General features: G+C 47.0%; 1 long non-coding RNA gene across 1 annotated transcript; it reads left to right on the plus strand.

The window, feature by feature from the left end:
* Positions 1-6: 6 nt before the first annotated feature.
* On the plus strand, positions 7-760 carry LOC125618236. The gene is made up of 2 exons (XR_007349495.1): positions 7-519; positions 605-760. It is a non-coding gene; the product is annotated as an uncharacterized LOC125618236 (long non-coding RNA).
* Positions 761-5471: the final 4711 nt, after the last annotated feature.

Here is a 5471-nt window from a genome sequence, read left to right on the forward strand (position 1 = left end):
GGTGACCGCGGCCCCGGCAGGAAGTACCCTCCCGCCGCTCCCGGCTGCTCGCCCGCCTCCTGCGGTAGCCGCTAGAGGCCTCCCGGTCCTGATGGACTCCCGGTTTCCCTGGGGCCTGGCCCTCTCCGGCCAACCCCGTGTGACTGCACCGGCCCCCCTACGCTCTCCCCTCCCAAGTGTTGCTCCCTTTTCTCCCAGCTCCACCTCCCTAGTCCTGCCTCCTCCTTGTCCCAGGTAGGGTGATCTAATCCCCGAGCCTGCCTCCTTGTGCTCCAGATGTTGATCGCCCTCTAAATCTCTGTGCGGGGCATCTGCTACTTTTAACTCCATAGAAAGGAGCCGGGAAGCACCTACCTGGAAGGAGAAGCCTGCAGTTCGCCTGGCGTCAGCTTTGGTCTGGGCTGGACCCAGAGAGCCCTTGGCAAGATGAATACCAGCCCCAGGCCTTGGCAGTCTTTAGACTGCTCTTTTTCCTGCTCTTTATGCAAAGGCTAGTCGCCCCAGATTTGCATTTCAGAGGTGAGAGGAACTGGACACCCAGCTTTAGTGAGACCACAATCAGGCTTCCTCATCCTCACCGCCTACATACGCTTGGCCCATGCAGATTTCAACTCAACCACATGTATGGGTGCATCCCTGTGCCGGGCACGGTGCCAGGAGCAGACCGGCCTTGTTGCTGCTTTCAAGGAACTCACACACCAGTGTAATAAAGGGCAACGTGGAGGTACTCCTCTGTATAGATATAGGGAGATAATCTTAAGTATCAGTGTCATTTCTCTAGGATGAGTTATTAACTGTACTTCTGGAATGTCCTTTAAATTTATTTATTTATTTATTTATTTATTTATTTATTTGTAGTTGTTTACCCAGAGTCCTCTAAGTGTCCTCTGGAGTTAAAACCCTGGGGGAGGGGGCAGGGCACAGTAGTGCACACCTGTAATCCCAGCAACTTGGGAGGCTGAGGCAGGAGGATCATAAGTTCAAAGCCAGACTTAATAACTTAGTGAGGCCATGTCTCTAAATAAAATACAAAAAAGGACTGGGGATGTGGCTCAGTGGTTAAGTGTCCCTGGGTTCAATACCCAGTACCAAACAAAACAAAAAACCTGGAAGGGCCATTCTGAACACATTTCCATAATTGAAGCAGGCTTAATTAATTTTAAAAAAGGTAGGAGGGAGAAAATGAAGATTTTGCAGCAATAGGAAGCACAAATACGAATGCCACCTATAACTTAACCAAAGAAATAAGGTAGGAGGGCTTCAATAGCAGTCACAAAGTTATACATCTTGGCCTGTCTTTGATGGCTTCTGTTAAAATTTCAAATAGTAAGGCCAGGGGTGTAGCTCAATGGTAGAGCACCTGCCCAGCATGGGTGAGGCCCTAGCCCTAAAAACCTTTTTCCAGTTGTATTTATTTATACCAGGGATTGAACCCAGGGGCACATAGCCACTGAGCCACACCCCCAGCCCTTTTAATTTATTTATGTATTTATTTTATTTTCAAAAATTTTTTTTAGTTGTTGATAGACCTTTATTTTATTTATTTATACGCGGTGCTGAGAATCGAACCCAGTGCCTCACACATGCCAGGTAAGTGCTCTACCGCTGAGCCCCAGCCCCAGCCCTGTTTATTTTTTGAGACAGGTTCTTGATAAGTTGCTTAGGACCTCACTAAGTTGCTGAGGCCGACTTTGAACTTGCCATCCTCCTGCCTCAGCTTCCCGAGCCACTGGTCTATAGGCGTGCGCCACCATCCCTGGCTTTTCCAATAATATTTAATCAGAAAGTCTCGTGAATTGCTTCTCTGGTCTACTGCCTCATGCCAAGCTGCGGTTCCCTGAATGAGGCAATGCTCCCGGTCCCCAGGGAAGAAAAGAACAGGAGTGAGATACCCACTCCCAGGAATGACTCCATCAGCTCCTGTGGACTGAGGTCTGAAGGACACGCTCTGGTGGACAGAGTGTTGCAGCAGACAAGGAAAGGGCGCTGAGGAGCAGCGGTGCCCCGCAGGAGCTGCGACTGCCTCACCCTTGAATAGTCAGCAAATGAGGGGACTTCAGGGAATTTCTGAGTATAGAACGCCCCTTAGCATAATTAAAATTTAAACAAAGATCCCCTGCTTTCTGTGCCAATTTGTCACATCAGACTGACAAGGGTGGTCCGGTTCCCTAATATTGGTGACAATTTAAACTCAAGAAGGACAGACATGGTCTGGGGCTGCAGCTCAGCAGTAAAGTGCTCACCTAGCACGTGCGAGTCCCTGGGTTCGATCCTCAGCACCACATAAAAAATAAAATAAAGATATTGTGTCCAACTACAACTAATTTTTTTTTTTAAAGGACAGACGTCTAATGAAATGACATGCTGAATAAAACAAATGACAGTTCCAAATTAAGTAGCTTTTTGGAATATACAGAAAAGCAGGATAAAAAAAATAAGCTAAAGGAACATATGAAAACATAGCCAAAAATGAGTAAATCACGCGAGAACAGCGCTAGTCAGGAACCAAACACGGAGCATCTGATAGGGAACAGATAGATGTGAACGGTGGGAACCGGAGGGGTTATGGGAAGAGTTTTATAAACTGGGCCCACCATGCTGACCCTCACATGCTTTTTATTTTTTTAATGGGTGAGACCCTAGCCCCGAAAACCTTCCATAGTAATTTACGTGAAGCAGTGCCTGGCTTAAGTTGACAGGATGTGTCACATTCCTCAGCAAACTATTCTCTGCAGGAGAAATGCAGGCCCAAAATGCCCATAAAGAACACACGCAGGCTGGGGCTGGGGCTGGGGCTGAGTGGTAGAGCGGTTGCATGTGGGAGGCTCTGGGTTCAATTCTCAACAATGCATATAAATAAATAAAAATAAAGCTCCATTGATAACTAAAAAAAAATTTAAAAACTCTAAACAAAATTTAAAAACACACATGACTCTGAAAGGGGAGGGGGATTTTGTGACCCTTACACAGATCAGATCCCAGAACTCAGGGACATAAGGGTAATTGCCCTCTAACCATAAAATCTATAAGAACAGGTTCTGATTAGATCTGATCAGCTTGGGCCAATCAACCTGGAGTTGTCATATGTAATGGGGACTTGAAAGTCTGATATCATCCTGCTGACAGTCAAAAGTCAAGAGGTGGACCTAGGCAGGGCTCTCTGGAAATTTCCCTGGACCTCCCCTCTGTCCATAAAACTAGAGGGCAGGAGAGGCACACTGTTCCTCTCCTCTCTGAGAGGACCCACTCTCTTCTCTTCCTTGATAGTGTCCCCCATTCCCCTTCCATATCTTTTCTAATAAACCCTTGCCTATTATTCTGAGCAACACATCTGAAATCTTTCTGGCATGACTGCAAGCATCAGGGTGAAGGGGCCTTTGAACTGCCTCAGATTCATGGCAGGTCTTATGCCCTGTAAGATCCATGGAAGAAATTGTCCAAATGGGCCGGGCATGGTGGTGCATGCCTGTAATCCCAGCAGCTCAGGGCGCTGAGGCAGGAGGATTGTGAGTTCAAGGCCAGCTTCAGCAACTTGGCGAGGCCCTCAACAACTCAGTGATACCCTGTCTCTAATAAAATATAAAAAGGGCTGGGGATGTGGTTCAGTGGTTGAGCACCCCTGTACCAGGGGACCATTCCCTCCAAAATGACAAGGGCCCAGAATATCATCAGGTTGTCAACAATGCAGCAAGACTTATTGCTGAGCAGAGCCTCCAACAGACAATGCCATTTCAGAGCAAATACTTGCAAAGTAGAGTCACAGCAAGATGTGTCTCCGATAGCAATCTGAAGGCTCTGGTATCTATAGTCCTAGAAGGTGTATATCTCAGCTTCCACATGTCAAATTTAGAAGGAAAAGTTCTGGTCTGCAACTACCTTATTTGCATATGGGTACACTGTTGTCCAGATGGCTATCAGCTAGCTGCTTGGCTCCTTCACAGCTTGTTACAGGGAAAGGTCAAAATGGAGTTAGCGCTGTCAAAACATAGTCACATCTGGGCTGGGGCTGGGGCTCAGGGGTAGAGCACTTGCCTGCCATGTGTGAGACAATGGGTTCGATTCTCAGCACCACATATAAATAAATAAAATAAAGGAATTTCAACAACTAAAATAAATAAAAATATAAACAGAGTTACTGTGTCCAACTACAATTACAAAATAAATATTAAAAAATAGTCACAAATACATTAAAATTTAGGCTCACAGGAATCATTTGTTTTTTACAATTTGCTAATTTTTATTAAGGATTTTTGTGTCTAAGTTTTTAAATTTGTTCTTTTTAGATATACATGACAGTAGAGTATATTTTGACATACCACACGTACATGGAGTCTAACTTCCATTCTTTTGGTTGAACATGATGTGGAGTTACACTGGTCGTGTATTCATATATGAGCATAGGAAAGTCATGTCCGATTCATTCTGCTGTCTTTCCTGTTCCCATCCCCGCTTCCCTTCATTTCCCATTGTCTAATCCAATGAACTTCTATTCTCCCCACCCCCCTTATTGTGGGTTAACATCCTCATATCAGAGAGAACATTCAGCCTTTGGTTTTTTGGTTTTGGGGGATTGGCTTATTTCACTTAGACTCACAAGAATTTTAACATGGCAAAACACACATCACTCCTAGTACAGAGAAAGAAACGCGAACAGATAAATGGTCTGTACACTGCTGTGAGAGAGCACAAGAGATGGAAGAGCTCTGGGGATGCCTAGCCCCACTGGGGAGGCCCTCTGGAGATTGGAAAACAGCTCCTTGCTGGAGGAATACTCAAGGATCTGGAAAAGGAATAGTTGGGAAGATGGGTTGAGGCCCCATGTGCTGGAGCACACCTGTAATTCCAGTGACTCTCGAGGCTGAGGCAGGAGGATTGCAAGTTTGAGGCCAGCCTCAGCAACTTAACAAGATCCTGTCTGAAAAATTTAAAAGAGCTTAGGATGCAGGTGAGTGCTAGAACACCCCTGGTTCAATCCCCAGAATTGAAGAAGGAGAAAAGGAAAAGGAAGAGGCAGGAGAAGGAGAAGGAGGTGACTTGAGTGAAAAGTATGTGCTGGGAGAATTTCAAGCAAAGCCCCACGGGCTGACCAAACCCAGACTGTGGGAAGCATAAAAGGTACGGAATGGCACACGAGCGGGGGTGGGGGGGACGGCCCTGCGGAAAGCAGGAGGGGGCAAATAATGCCCATCTCTAACTAGAGCAAGGAAGCGGCCTTTTCCTTGCAGGCAGTGGGCATCGTGGAGGAATCCCGAGGAACAGCGGGCAGGAGAGAGACACGTGCAAACCTGGCGACTGCACATCGGAAGCTAAATCACGGGTACAGGGACCTGGTGCCCCAGCGGGAGCACACCGCCACAGTCCTGAAGACAAGGGCAAAGGCCTGGCCTGGGGCTGCTGAGTGGAGAGAGAAGGGAGGAGGCCTGAGAGAGAGGAGAGAAGCAGACAGGCAGGGAGTGGCTGGTTGGCTTCCT

This window comes from Marmota marmota, unplaced genomic scaffold (genome assembly GCF_001458135.2).
Source record: "Marmota marmota marmota unplaced genomic scaffold, marMar, whole genome shotgun sequence".
In the NCBI taxonomy this organism is placed as follows: Eukaryota; Metazoa; Chordata; class Mammalia; order Rodentia; family Sciuridae; genus Marmota; species Marmota marmota.